Raw genomic sequence first — 15,917 nt, forward strand, 5'->3', positions numbered from 1 at the left:
ACACGACCGAGCCACATGGGCGTGTGTCCCCTGTATTTTGAAAAAAATTCTATGTTTTCACAATAAATTTCCTGAGTTATTGGTTTAGTCTTGAACCACTTCTAATGCATGATTTGGGCCTCGTAGGCTCGTATTTGGGACAATATGATTGATTTGTGAATGACTTTTATTTGGTTATGAAAAATGTACGAAAAATGTATATTTGTTTAAGTACTAAGTCTGACAATTGAGACCAAGATCATTCCTATTCCTAGCCATTTTTCGCTGTTCTTTCTGTCTTCTGCATAAAGTTCTATCGATCTTAGGGCAAAAGGATACTCTTTGTTAGCAGGAATGCCTCTTCTCATGCACTGATGGCAAACCTGTAGAGATTAAATAAAACTAATCAAATTAATTAAAATAACTAAACCAAATTACACCAAATTTTTTATCCCTGGCAACAATGCCAAAAACTTGTCAGATGTGAATATGATATGCGATTTATGAAAGTATACATGTCAAATAAAGTACTAAAATGATGAGTAGTATCGTTTCCATGAGGTTCAGATTGGGCATAGAATTGGTCAAGTTATTATAATATAAAATACAATTAATGTTATGGTAAACCTATGGCAAGTATGCAGTAGCCATTAAAGGAATAGTGATGTATGCAATATGTGAAATTAATGAATACTTGGAAATACTATGGAAAAACAATAGTAGAAATGTAATGGCAATTATGAGAATAACTACGTGAATAATATGTAATAAATAAATAAACGACTAAGAATGCTATGGAAAAGCTACTATGGCAAAGATAAGGGTTATGTGATGTTGAGTGGGAAGGTCATGATTACTAAGAATCTATTTTTCCTGTCAGCAACGCCTCAGCGAAATCATACCTAACCTACTACACAGAAGAATTTTTAAGTGGTCTACCTCTTTCAAGAGTAAAAACATCAAGTTATATAGCACCCCTAACCCGTATTCATCGCCAAAATAGGATTTCAGAGTAGATAATTCGAATGGTATACCTAGTATGAATGATAAAATGAATGGTTAGGGCGTTGATCTGCATGTCTGTGGGGTGATGGATGACCGAGATAAACCAATCCGAGAGCATGTTGTGCCAAATTTGGATGATTTGAATCTAGGGATAGTCAGATCAACCATACAATCGTAACAATTTTAACAGAAACTGGTAATTCTTCAGATGTTACAGACAGTAGGACAGTTTGAAGGACTGCCCACTAAAGATCCAAGATTGCATTTGTGACTTTTCCTAGAAGTCTTTGATTCGTTTAGGCAACAGAGTGTTCCTGAAGATGCCTTGAGACTTAAATCGTTCCCATATCCCTTGAGCAGCCGAGCAAGATCATGGCTAAAATGCTCTACCATCAGGGACAGTGTCATCATGGAATGAAGTTTGCCAGAGGGTTTTGCTACGATATAATCCACCAAACATGAATGCCAAGCTTAGAAATGACATCACATCTTTTTGGGAGTTAGAGGATGAAACATTATATGAAGCTTGGGAACAATTTAAAGATTTAATTCATAAATGTCTAATGCATGGATTTCAACACTAGACTCAAATGGAAATATTCTATAATGGGTTGAATGCACATAGAGAATGGTAGCTGATGCATTTGACAATGGTACATTGTTGGATAAATCTTACAACGAAGCATATGAGATTTTGGAAAAGATTGCCAACAATGATTATCAGTACCCTGCCACAAGAGTTGGGACATACAAAATAGCTATTGGTACCATGGATCTTGACACAATTACCTCATTGACAACCCAAGTATCTTCTTTAGCTAACATGATTAAAACAATGAAAAATCCAACTACAATCCAAGAGGTGAAATCAGCCCAGCTATCATGCATTTATTGTGGTGAAAATCATGTGTTTGATAAATGTCTATCGAACCTAGAATTAGTATATTACATGGTTAATTTTAACTAGAATAATAACCTCGATTCCAACACTTACAATCCAGGGTGGAAGCAGCATCCGAATTTTAGTTGGAATAATCAAGGTGCAGGGAGTTCACAAAATGTTGCAAGACAAAATAACCACAATGCACCTGTAACACCCCGTACCCGAGACCGCTGCCGGAGTCGGACACGAGGGGTTAACGGCTTAAACCATTCATTTTTACAGTCCATTTTAAAAATTTTCCAGGCAGTTGGCTAACTGCGTCACTGTCACTTTAAAAATCATATCTTGAGTTCCAAAACTCGAAAATCAGTTTTGTAATTTTTCTCTGAAACTAGACTCATATATGCATCTACAAATTTTTTTCTAGAATTTTTGGTCGGGCCAATTAGTACAGTTTATTAGTTAAAGTCTCCCCTGTTACAGGGTGCGACTACACTGATCTTCATGCATTACGACCTGGATATCTCCCTGTACAGGGCTTCAATACTGATTCCGTTTGTTTCTATAGAAACTAGACTCAGAGTGGAATATATACATATATGGCATGACTCCTAATTATCTCTGGTTAATTTATAATGAATTTCCAAAGTCGGAACAGGGAATCCAGAAACCGTTTTGGCCCTGTTTCACAAAAACCTAAATATCTCTTAACATACAACTCATATGACCGTTTCGTTTCTTCCATATGTAAGTAGATTCATCAAGGTTCATTTACATAATTTATTCACTATTTAATTCCATTCCTACTATTTTTAGTGATTTTTCACATCCACATCGCTGCTGCTGTCAGCATCTGCCTTTAAGGTAGACTTTACCTATTTCATAGTTTCCATGATTCAATTAGCCCTTTTGCATACATAGCACAAAGTATAATCATGATTAACCATTCAATGGCTAATCGTTTCTATACATTTCCATACCTCTTAGTGATCAACATACAAAACGATTATAGTACTATGCTAAAACGATATATAAGCCATTTTCGCATGGCTATCCAAATTTACACAAAATCCATGGGTACATGACCAACAACAAAAAGGGTAGTCCTATACATGCCATTTCAAAGTTCAACCAAAATTGTACCAAAAGGGGCTTTGATAGTGTGGGAGACTTCGACTTCCAAATATCCCGAGTCCGATAGTGACGAGCCAAAATCTATAAAGCAGAGAAACAAAGAAACGGAGTAAGCAATTTATGCTTAGTAAGTTTTGAGCAAGGGATTCCAGACAACAAAAGCATAGCATTCAGATAGCTAAGCGGATAATTTCATATGCACAAATTCTCAATATCATACTTACTTCACATTACCAACCCTTATGTTCATACACAAAAGATCAACTTAGCCAAAGGCGGTAGCTCATTTATCAACCAAGCGAATACTTATTTGTAAGGGCTCGACTAATTCAAAGCACATCTGAAACATACCTCATTGTCGGGATTTCACAAGCGTATTAACTGAAATTTTTACAGCAAGTTCATTCATTCCCGAATCACGTACCTTCGAGTTTAACCGGATATAGCTACTCGTTCAAATACCTTCGGGACATAGCCGGTTATAGTAGCTCGCACAAATGCCTTCGGACTTATCCGGATTTAGTAACTTCGCACAAATGCCTTGGATCTTAGTCCGGATTTAGTAACTCGTACAAATGCCTTCGGATCTTAGTTCGGATTTAGTAACTCGCACAATTGCCTTCGGATCTTAGTCCGGATTTAGTAACTTAGCACAAAGCCTTGGGACTTAGCCGGACATCATTCAAGAACCATGCACACATATATCAATAAATCATGACACATCCATATTTCATTTTCATTACCAAAGCTCAACACAAGACACTTATCATATTTACAATTTCGGCTCAATAGCCACATACAAAGGGCATGATTTTGATTTACTTAAGACATAATCTAATCGAATCATAATTTAAGTTCCATTACTCGAAAACTTACCTCGGATGTTGTCGAACGGCTTCAACGACTATTTGATCACTTTTTCCTTTCCCTTATCCAAGCTGTGGTCCCTAAGCTCTTGAGCTAATTCAAACAAATTTAACTTATCAAAGTCTCATTTTGCTAGCTTATGGCGGATATGACAAGGAGTTTGATAGGTCATATGGCCACCCTTTAGCTCAAATACACAATGATCATACGCATTTTAATCACATCAACAATTTAATACAATTCATTCGAACATCAAAGAGAAGCTCAAGGTACTTAGCCCATATATATACATTAGACATTAGAGTCACATATGTACGAAATCACGAATCGAATTCAACATACTAGCTAATATTTCCCCTTAGCTGAATTTTCTAAGTCAAGCTAAAGCCATCAATAGGCTACCAATGGCCGAACATACACATCTATGCTAAGGCCGATTGCAACACTTAATACATTCTACAAGTATGGTCACTTGTGTTGACTAAACACCATTTGTTTCAAGTTCAAAACTTTGCTAATACACATATATACACTATTAAAGCATCCTCTCCCTTTACACTAATTCAACACATGCATTTCCCATAATATACCAAATTACATTCGGCCTTAGCACACAACTTGCTAGCCGATTCTTCTCCATCTAGCAACCAATGCACATACGAGCTCATTTGTTAGACTCTACTTCATCTAACAACAACCTTATTTCTCTTCTATATCCTACCATGGCCGAATGCATCACAACACCTTACCATTTCAATTTTTTTTCATGGTTGAACAAGGAACTTAATGTCTCACTCAAGGATGCTAAAAAGGAGATTCAAGAGTTATCAATCCACCATTACATGCATCATTAATAAGCTTCACATTTAGCATGCAATGACATCAACACAAAATCCACCTTGGCCGAATACCATCCCCATGACATAGCAAAGATTTGAACCATGGGCTAATAAGAACATCAAGCTAGCAACTAAAAACATGCATGAATCTCATGGCACAACATCAAACATACCTTAATCTTGATACAAGTATGGCGAACCTCCTCCTAATCCTCTTCTAAACCAAACATGGAGCAAGAATTCCTTCCTTCTTCCTTAGATTTTCGCCAAAAGAAAATGAAAAGGATGAACAAAAATTTTTTCTCTTTTCTTCAACTCACGGCAATGGGGGGGAATCACACACCTTCTTTCCTTTTTTTCATTTCTTTATTACCCATACACCTTATTTTATTTATTCCAACATAAACCACTTACACAACATGTTTTATGACATGTTTTGCCCATCCCCCTTTGTCATGGCCGGCCACTAGGCTTTAATCTAGGGAAATTTGACATGCAAGCCCATCATTTTCACATCATGCATTAATAGGCCACTTTACATTTGCCTAGCACATTTCTAAATTTTCTCACATAAGTCCTATTTGATAAAATTCACTTACAATTAACAAAATTCAAACATGAATTTTTCACACGTGCATATGTACATATAATGAGCATCAACTATGACGGCTAATTATTTTTATGACTCGGTATAGTGGTCCCGAGACCACTTTCCGACTAGGGTCAATTTAGGGTTGTCACAACTCTCCCCCACTTAAGAAATTTTCGTCCCCGAAAATCTTACCGGTAAATAGGTTTGGGATCGCTCTTTCATAGAGTTCTCGGGTTCCCAAGTAGCTTCTTCTATCCCGTGTTTGAGCCATAACACTTTCACTAGCGGAACCCTTTTGTTTCGCAACTCTTTCACTTCACGTGCTAGGATACGAATCGGTTCTTCTTCATAACTCATATTGGCTTGAATTTCAACCTCTGATGGACTAATTACGTGCAACGGATCAGATCTATAACGTCGAAGCATCGAAACATGGAAGACGTTGTGAATCTTTTCAAGTTCAGGGGGCAAAATCAAATGATACGCAACTGGACCGACTCGTTCAGATATCTCATATGGCCCGATGAATCTCGGACTCAGTTTGCCCTTACAGCCAAATCGAAGTATCTTTCTCCAAGGTGAAACTTTAAGCAACACTTTATCTCCCACCTGATATTCAATGTCTTTTCGTTTCAAATTCGCGTCACGATTTACGACGATCTGCGGTACGCCTTTAGACTTTCACGGATTACTTTTACTTTCAGTTCAGCATCTTTAATCAAGTCCACTCCGAAAATTTTACTTTCACCGAGTTCGGTCCAAAACAATTGCATACGGCATTTTCGACCGTACAAAGCCTCGTAAGGTGCCATCTTAATACTTGACTGAAAACTATTGTTGTAGCGAATTCAATCAAAGGTAAATACCGTTCCCATGAACCACTAAACTCGAGGATGCAACATCTCAACATATCCTCAAGTATCTGAATTATCCGCCGGATTGACCATCTGCTTGTGGATGAAAAGCGATGCTAAAATGCGTTTGGTACCCAAAGCTTCTTGCAATTTCTTCCAAAATCGCGAGGTGAATCTCGGATCTCTATCTGACACAATAGAAATCGGTACCCCGTGTAATCTCACAATCTGAGAAACATACAATTCAGCTAGTTTATCCAATGAAAAATCCGTACGTACGGGGATAAAGTGAGCCGACTTAGTCAGTCTATCGACAACGACCCAAATCGCATCTTTCTTACTTGCCGACATTGGCAACCCAGATACAAAATCCATCGTGACTCGTTCCCATTTCCATTCATGTATCATGATCAGCTGAAGCAAACCCGTAGGCACTTGATGTTCCGCCTTCACTTGCTGACATACCAAGCACTTCGAAACAAAATCAGAAGTGTTTCGTTTCATACCATGCCACCAAAACTGGCGTCTCAGATCGTTGTACATTTTCGTACTCCCCGGGTGAATTGACATTCGGCTACAATGATCTTCGTTCAGAATCATCGAAATGAGTTCTGAATTTCTTGGAACACACAACCGATTTCTATACCTCAAACAATCGTCATCATCAATTTGAAACTCCAATTCCACATTCGGAACACATTCAGCCCGTTTTGCAACCAACTCATCGTCGACTTTCTGAGCTTCACGAATTTGATGAATCAATAATGGTTTGGCCTTTAATTGGCTATTAACACATTGTCGTAGAATAGACAAGTGTACATTCATCGCTCGTAAAACAAGCGGTGATTTTCGGCTTAAGGCGTCCGCAACCACATTAGCCTTTCCGAGTGATAATCAATGACAAGCTCATAATCTTTTAACAACTCGAGCCAACGTCTTTGTCGCAGATTCAAGTCTCTTTGAGTCATCAAATATTTGAGACTTTGTGATCCAAAAATACATGGCACTTCTCACCAAATAAGTAATGTCGCCATATTTTCAAAGCGAATACGATGGCGACTAATTCGAGATCATGGGTCGGATAATTTTTCTCATGTGGCTTTAATTGTCTCGGCGCATAGGCCACAACTCGACCTTCTTGCATCAATCGCAACCTAACCCAAGTAGAGAGGCGTCACTATAGATGACAAACTCTTTGCTCGATTCGGTCGCACCAAAATTGAGCTTCCGTCAAATAAGTTTTCGGATGATCAAAACTTTTCGACATTTTTCCGTCCATTCGAACTTAACATCTTTTGAAGTAGCTTCGTCATGGGTGTAGCTATCATCGAGAAACCTTTTACAAACCGTCGGTAATAATCGGCAAGTCCCAAAAGCTCCAAACCTCGGTAATATTTCTCGAGGCTTCCGTTAAGTATGGCTAAAATTTTGCTCGGTTAGACTCGAATACCCGATCAGATACCACATGACCCAAGAAGCTAACTTCTCTTAACCGAACTCACACTTGCTGAACTTAGCATATAAGCGCTTATCCGTAAAATTTGCAACACTAATCTCGGTGTTCAGCATGTTCGGTCTCATCTCTTGAATAGACCAAGATGTCATCAATGAACACAACTACGAACCGGTCCAAATCTCATGCGAAGATCCGATTCATCAAATCCATGAATACTGCGAGGGCATTAGTGAGCCCAAACGGCATCACTAAGAACTCGTAGTGACCGTACCTCGCTTACGAAAGTAGTTTTGGGTACATCCGAATCTCGAATTACATGAATGGTAATACCCGATCTCAAATCTATCTTTAAAAACACCGAGGCTCCCTTTAGTTGATCAAACAAATCATCAATACGCGATAACGGATATTTATTCTTTATCGTCACTTTATTCACCGACGATAGTCAATGCACAACCTCATGGTTCCGTCCTTCTTTTCACAAACAATCTTGGTACACCCCAAGGTGAGAAACTTGGTCGAGCGAAACCTCTATCCGTCAATTCTTGCAACCGAGCTTTCAACTATTTTAACTCGGTTGGTGCCATACGATCGAGCTATCGAAATCGGTGTAGTCCGGTACAAGCTCAATACCAAACTCTATCTCCGAGCAGTGGCAAACCGGTAATTCTTCGGGAAAAACATCCGGGTATTCACAAACCACCGGCACAGATTCGGGTTTTATTTCTAACTCCTTATCATCAAGTACATACGCAAGGTATGCTTCGCACCCCTTTCTTACATATTTCTGGGCCAACATTGATGATGCTACAGCTGGCAACCCCTTTAAGTCCGTAGACTCAACTCGATCATCTCGTTATTTGCGCACCTCAAATCAATAGTCTTGCTTTTGCAATTCACAACCGCATCATGCACGGTCAACCAATCCAAACCAAGAATAACATCAAATTCATCAAACGGCAAAAGCATCAAGTCCGCGGGAAAGCAGAACCTCGAATTACTAGGGACATTTCTTACACACTTTGTCGACAAGCACGTAATGACCCAAGGGATTTGACACCGAATTACGAACTCGATGAGACTCAATAGGTAAAGTCTTCTTTGGATGCTAAGGTTTCGCATATATAAGAATGAGTAGAACCGGGGTCAATCAAAGCAATCACATTAGTATCAAAGAGAGTGAAAGTACCGGTAATAACATCTGGCGAGGAAGCATCCTCGCGTGCCAGATAGCATAAGCCCTAGCAGAGGCGCGAGCCTCGGATCTGGTCGTAGCATCTCTAGATCCTCTCGACCACCACTAGCATTGCTGTATTTCTAGATGGTCTACCTCGGCGATGGTAGCACCGGTTTCCCACTCGATTTACATTACATTCGGGCAACCTCGGGCAATCTTTAATGAAGTGGTCAACGATCCGCACTTGTAACAGAGCGGTCATGGAATCTACAACTTCGAATGCCATTTGCCACAATCGGCACTCCGTTCTATCTCGACGATCATTTCCAACATTTGGCGATCAAAGTGATTCGTGTGCTCACAGGGGTCGATCGCGATCTCGTCTAGAAAAGCCCGAAGTGTCCCTAGACCGCCCAAGCCATCTCTAAATTTCTTCGATGGTGTGGGAAGGGCTTCCCAAGACCTCTTCTGAAACTCCCTTGCTCCCACCTCAGCTTTTCTTTTCTCCATACTACAAATTCTCGGATTTCCAAGACGCCAACATACAGCTTTATATCATCATTTAGTCCATCCTCGAAACGTTTACACATTACGGCTTCGAGGAAATACATTCTCGTCGCATCGGCTAAGCCTCACAAATTTTCGTTCATAGTCGATGTACCGATATGGAACCTTGTTTGAGTTCAAGAAATTCTTTCCGTTTTTGGTCAATGAATCTCGATCGATATACTTCTTTCAAACTCGGTTTGGAAGAACTCCCAAGTTACTTGCTCTCTAGGCACAATGTGAAGTCAACGTATTCCACCAATAGTAGGCAGAATCACGTAGCAAGGAGATAGTACACTTTAGGCACTCATCGGGTGTGCAAGATAGTTCATCGAGTACCCGAATAGTGTTGTCCAACCAAAATTCAGCTTGCTCGGCATCATCACTATCCGTAGCCTTAAATTCAGAGCCCGTGTTTTGGATTCTATCAATGCTGGGGCTTATTTGACCTTATTTGGTCGATTATCGAGGCATTGTAGGTGCGGGGTTGTGTTTGTTGGGAATGGAGGTTGTGGAACAGTCGTATTAGTTCGAATGTATTGGTTGAACCAATCATTCATCACGCTATAGAAAGCTTGTCTAGCTTCATCATTTGGATTACTAGCATTAGGTTGAGAGTCCGCGGCGCTGTCCCTTGTCTTGGGAGCAGCGCTACACTCTCAAGATCATCACTCTCGCTTTCGGTCGGGATCGGGATCCATTACTATAAATAAACACATTTGCAAATGTCGAAATCACCACACTATCAAATAATCACAGAAAATGGCATGTATAGCTAGACCCAACGCATTACGGTAGTCCTAAAATCGACTAAACCATAGCTCTGATACCAATCTAATTGTAACACCCCGTACCCGAGACCGCTGCCGGAGTCGGACACTAGGGGTTAACGGCTTAAACCATTCATTTTCACAGTCCATTTTAAAAATTTTCCAGGCAGTTGGCTAACTGCGTCACTGTCACTTTAAAAATCATATCTTGAGTTTCAAAACTCAAAAATCAGTTTCGTAATTTTTCCCTGAAACTAGACTCATATATACATCTACAAATTTTTTTCTATAATTTTTGGTCAGGCCAATTAGTACAGTTTATTAGTTAAAGTATCCCCTGTTACAGGGTATGACTACACTGACCTTCATGCATTATGACCTGGATATCTCCCTGTACAAGGCTTCAATACTGATTCCGTTTGTTTCAATAGAAACTAGACTCAGAGAGGAATCTATACATATATGGCATGACTCCTAATTATCTCTGGTTAATTTATAATGAATTTCCAAATTCGGAACAGGGAATCCAGAAACCGTTCTGGCCCTGTTTCACGAAAACCTAAATATCTCTTAACATACAACTCATATGACCGTTTCGTTTCTTCCATATGTAAGTACATTCATCAAGGTTAATTTAAATAATTTATTCAATATTTAATTCCATTCCTACTATTTTTAGTGATTTTTCACATCCACATCGCTGCTGCTGTCAGCATCTGCCTTTAAGGTAGACTTTACCTATTTCATAGTTTCCATGATTCAATTAGCCCTTTTTGCATACATAGCAGAAAGTATAATCATGATTAACCATTCCAATGGCTAACGTTTCTATACATTTCCATACCTCTTAGTGATCAACATACAAAACGATTATAGTACTATGCTAAAAACGTATATAAGCCATTTTCGCATGGCTACCCAAATTTACACAAAATCCATGGGTACATGACCAACAACAAAAAGGGTAGTCCTATACATGCCATTTCAAAGTTCAACCAAAATTGTACCCAAAGGGGGCTTTGATAGCGTGGGAGACTTCGACTTCCAAATATCCTGAGTCCGATAGCTGACGAGCCAAAATCTATAAAACAGAGAAACAAAGAAACGGAGTAAGCAATTTATGCTTAGTAAGTTTTGTGCAAGGATTCCAGACAACAAAAGCATAGCATTCAGATAGCTAAACGGATAATTTCATATGCACAAATTCTCAATATCATACTTACTTCACATTACCAACCCTTATGTTCATACACAAAAGATCAACTTAGCCAAAGGCGGTAGCTCATTTATCAACTGGCGAATACTTATTTGTAAGGGCTCGACTAATTCAAAGCACATCTGAAACATACCTCATTGTCGGGATTTCACAAGCGTATTAACTGAAATTTTACAGCAAGTTCATTCATTCCCGAATCACGTACCTTCGAGTTTAACCGGATATAGCTACTCGTTCAAATACCTTCGGGACATAGCCGGTTATAGTAGCTCGCACAAATACCTTCGGGACTTATCCGGATTTAGTAACTTCATAAAAATGCCTTGGATCTTAGTCCGATTTAGTAACTCGCACAAATGCCTTCGGATCTTAGTCCGGATTTAGTAACTCGCACAATTGCCTTCGGATCTTAGTCCGGATTTAGTAACTTAGCACAAAGCCTTCGGGACTTAGCCCGGACATCATTCGAAGAACCATGCACACATATATCAATAAATCATGACACATCCATATTTCATTTTCATTACCAAAGCTCAACACAAGACACTTATCATATTTACAATTTCGGCTCAATAGCCACATACAAAGGACATGATTTTGATTTACTTAAGACATAATCTAATCGAATCACAATTTAAGTTCCATTACTCAAAACTTACCTCGGATGTTGTCGAGCGGCTTCAACGGCTATTCGATCACTTTTCCTTTCCCTTATCCAACTGTGGTCCCCTAAGCTCTTGAGCTAATTCAAACAAATTTAACTTATCAAAGTCTCATTTTGCGAGCTTATGGCGAATATGACAAGGAGTTTGATAGGTCATATGGCCACCCTTTAGCTCAAATACACAATGATCATACGCATTTTAATCACATCAACAATTTAATACAATTCATTCGAACATCAAAGAGAAGCTCAAGGTACTTAGCCCATATATATACATTAGACATTAGAGTCACATATGTACGAAATCACAAATCGAATTCAACATACTAGCTAATATTTCCCTTAGCGAATTTTCTAAGTCAAGCTAAAGCCATCAATAGGCTACCAATGGCCGAACATACACATCTATGCTAAGGCCGATTGCAACACTTAAAACATTCTACAAGTATGGTCACTTGTGTTGACTAAACACCATTTGTTTCAAGTTCAAAACTTGGCTAATACACATATATACACTATTAAAGCATCCTCTCCTTTACACTAATTCAACACATGCATTACTCATAATATACCAAATTACATTCGCCTTAGCACACAACTTGCTAGCCGATTCTTCTCCATCTAGCAACCAATGCACATACGAGCTCATTTGTTAGACTCTACTTCATCTAACAACAACCTTATTTCTCTTCTATATCCTACCATGGCCGAATGCATCACAACACCTTACCATTTCAATTTTTGGTCATGGTTGAGCAAGGAACTTAATGTCTCACTCAAGGATGCTAAAAGGAGATTCAAGAGTTATCAATCCACCATCACATGCATCATTAACAAGCTTCACATTTAGCATGCAATGACATCAACACAAAATCCACCTTGGCGAATACCATCCCCATGACATAGCAAAGATTTGAACCATGGGCTAATAAGAACATCAAGCTAGCAACTAAAAACATGCATGAATCTCATGGCACAACATCAAACATACCTTAATCTTGATACAAGTATGGCCGAACCTCCTCCTAATCCTCTTCTAAACCAAACATGGAGCAAGAATTCCTTCCTTCTTCCTTATAATTTTCGGCCAAAAGAAAATGAAAAGGATGAACAAAATTTTTTTTTCTCTTTTCTTCAACTCACGGCAATGGGGGGGGGGGGATCACACACCTTCTTTCCTTTTTTTCCATTTCTTTATTACCCATACACCTTATTTTATTTATTCCAACATAAACCACTTACACAACATGTTTTATGACATGTTTTGCCCATCCCCCTTTGTCATGGCCAGCCACTAGGCTTTAATCTAGGGAAATTTGACATGCAAGCCCATCATTTTCACATCATGCATTAATAGGCCACTTTACATTTGCCTAGCACATTTCTAAATTTTCTCACATAAGTCCTATTTGATAAAATTCACTTACAATTAACAAAATTCAAACATGAATTTTTCACACATGCATATGTACATATAATGAGCATCAACTATGACGGCTAATTATTTTTATGACTCGGTTTAGTGGTCCCGAGACCACTTTCCGACTAGGGTCAATTTAGGGCTGTCACAGCACCGCCCAATTATAATCATCCTATGTCGAGGTAGAATGCTTAGCAGGGTCAGGTATCATATTCTAATTCTATTGAATCTTTTTTGAAGGAGTATATGGCCAAAATTGATACTGTGATTCAAAGTCAAGCTGTGTGTTTCTGAGAGTCAAGCTGTGAGTTAGTAAATAGCAAAATAAAACTAGAACAAAAGAAAAGAAAAATATGCCATCTTCTTTAGTTTTCTTTCTCCATTGAAATTGAGCATAGGAAACTCTATTTTTGAAGCTTAGGGTTCGATTGAGTTTTTTTGATTGCATGATATGTAATTTTGTTTTGTTTTAAATGATTTCTATGTTTTTGAAGTCGTTGGAGCTTAATCTAGCTAGCCTAGGGATTAATTTGCAAAACTGTTAAAGATATAGGGTTTTTCCATGAATGTTCTTTCATGATTCTTGAAGTTTAATGAAAGATTTTGAGTCCTTGTTAATAAATAAACAAGTTTTGTAAAGTGATTTTTGATGAAAATGTCATTTAAGGACTTGTTTGTAAAAGTAATAAAAGTACATGGTGAAATAATAAAATGATGATTCGCATGGGTTGATACAAGTCCCTATGTAATTCGACTAGCTTGAAATGTGGATGAAATTGCGTAAATTTCAATTTATGAGTGTAAAGACTAAATTGTGAAAGAGTTAAAATGTTAAGGGAAAAATTGTAATTTTTCAAAACTTATGAATTATGGACTGAATTGAATAATAGAAGTTTTAAATGGATTGAATTTATCGATTTAGATCAAGGTAGACCTCATGCGGGTTTAGATCGGGGAAAACTAAAAGCCTCGGATTAATCTACTACATTTGTACACTTTGTTTGTCGAAGTAAGTTTGTATGATTAAATAACGTTTTAATGTTATAATGATTTGTATGTTAATGTATTATTATTTTCCATGTAACTATATGATGTTTATCCAACAATTTCACGACGATTATCGAGCCCCATTTGAACCTTAGAAATTCATAGGATACAAATGACATGTCATTAGGGTTTTTCATGTTTCGGGTGCTGGTCTTGAATGTCCTACCAATGGCTAAGGTCTTGCATTTGTTGCGGATACTCTATAGCTCGTGTGAGCAACTCTGTGTAGCTTACATTCTGACCTATTGCTTGTGTGAGCAATGATGTAAAGGAAAGGAAAGGTTACGATTATAAGTTTAGCACACTTCGTGTGAGCTATCCCACGGATCCAATGATATTCTAAATAGTTCAACGAGAATGAAAAGGAAAGGAATGGTAAGTTTTTAAAATGGGACTATGTCATGTGTATATGAAAAAGGTTGAATTGGTAAGTTTCATTGAAAGTATGATATGTTAAGGAAAATGATGAATTCGAATGAATTATGTTCATGTGTAATGGCTTACCTATGTTAAATTCATGTGGATTATGTTTGACTATGCTAACATGTGTTGTTGATGATGCTTAGACTTGTGCCAAGCTTATGTTAGATTGAATCATGTTTAAATTATAAGGTTATGCATTGAAATGGTAAGTTATGTTCATAATTTGAGAACTTACTAAGCATTTCATGCTTATAGTTTTCTTTCCTATGTTTTATAAATTATCAGAAGCTTGACCGGTTTGGAACCTCTTCGGAGACCTATCACACTATCTAGCGATTATATTGGTAGTTTTTTTATGTTTTGACTAATGTTATAATGGCATGTATAGGTTGACTTATGTTTAATGGCTAGTTGATAATTATGGCATGTAAATGTTGTTTTGAATTTGTGGTACTTTTGGTACTTATGACACCTTGTGGTTGGTTGTTAATATGGTTAAGTTGATGCATGTTTTATGACTAAAATGGTAAGTGTTGGTATGTTTGCAATGTGGTCAATTATGGTATGTTTTGATATGTAATTTAGCTAGATGTGTATAGATAAGTCATGGCCAATTATGCATAAGTTTAGGTATATTTGTATGATTGTGATTGAGGTGCCTATATGGCATATCATTTGGATGGATTATTGGCTTATTGATTTGATCTTAGCATGCATGTTTTCGTGCCTTGATTATATGTGTATATTGCTTGTAGGTACATTTTTTGAAATGGGTGAAGGAAATGGCTTGATTTTGGCCAATTTCTTATCCACACGGGTGTGTGTCTTAGCCATGTGTGACATACGACCATGCGACATGGCCGTGTGTCCCTTGTAGGTTTTAAAGGTTCCAAGTCAGCCATTTCATGGCTTGGAACACGGGCATGTGAGGCCATTTCAAGTGTTACACAACCTTGCACATGGGCGTGTGGCTTGGCCGTGTGGCCCAACTCAAAGAGTTACACTGGCAAGGACACGGGTTGGGAGATGGCCGAGTGTCCCTATT

General features: G+C 38.2%; 1 non-coding gene across 1 annotated transcript; it reads right to left on the reverse strand.

The window, feature by feature from the left end:
- Positions 1–1,451: 1,451 nt before the first annotated feature.
- On the reverse strand, positions 1,452–1,558 carry LOC128292209 (small nucleolar RNA R71). The gene has a single exon (XR_008282194.1). It is a non-coding gene; the product is annotated as a small nucleolar RNA R71 (small nucleolar RNA).
- Positions 1,559–15,917: the final 14,359 nt, after the last annotated feature.

This window comes from Gossypium arboreum, chromosome 4, assembly GCF_025698485.1.
Source record: "Gossypium arboreum isolate Shixiya-1 chromosome 4, ASM2569848v2, whole genome shotgun sequence".
In the NCBI taxonomy this organism is placed as follows: domain Eukaryota; kingdom Viridiplantae; phylum Streptophyta; class Magnoliopsida; order Malvales; family Malvaceae; genus Gossypium; species Gossypium arboreum.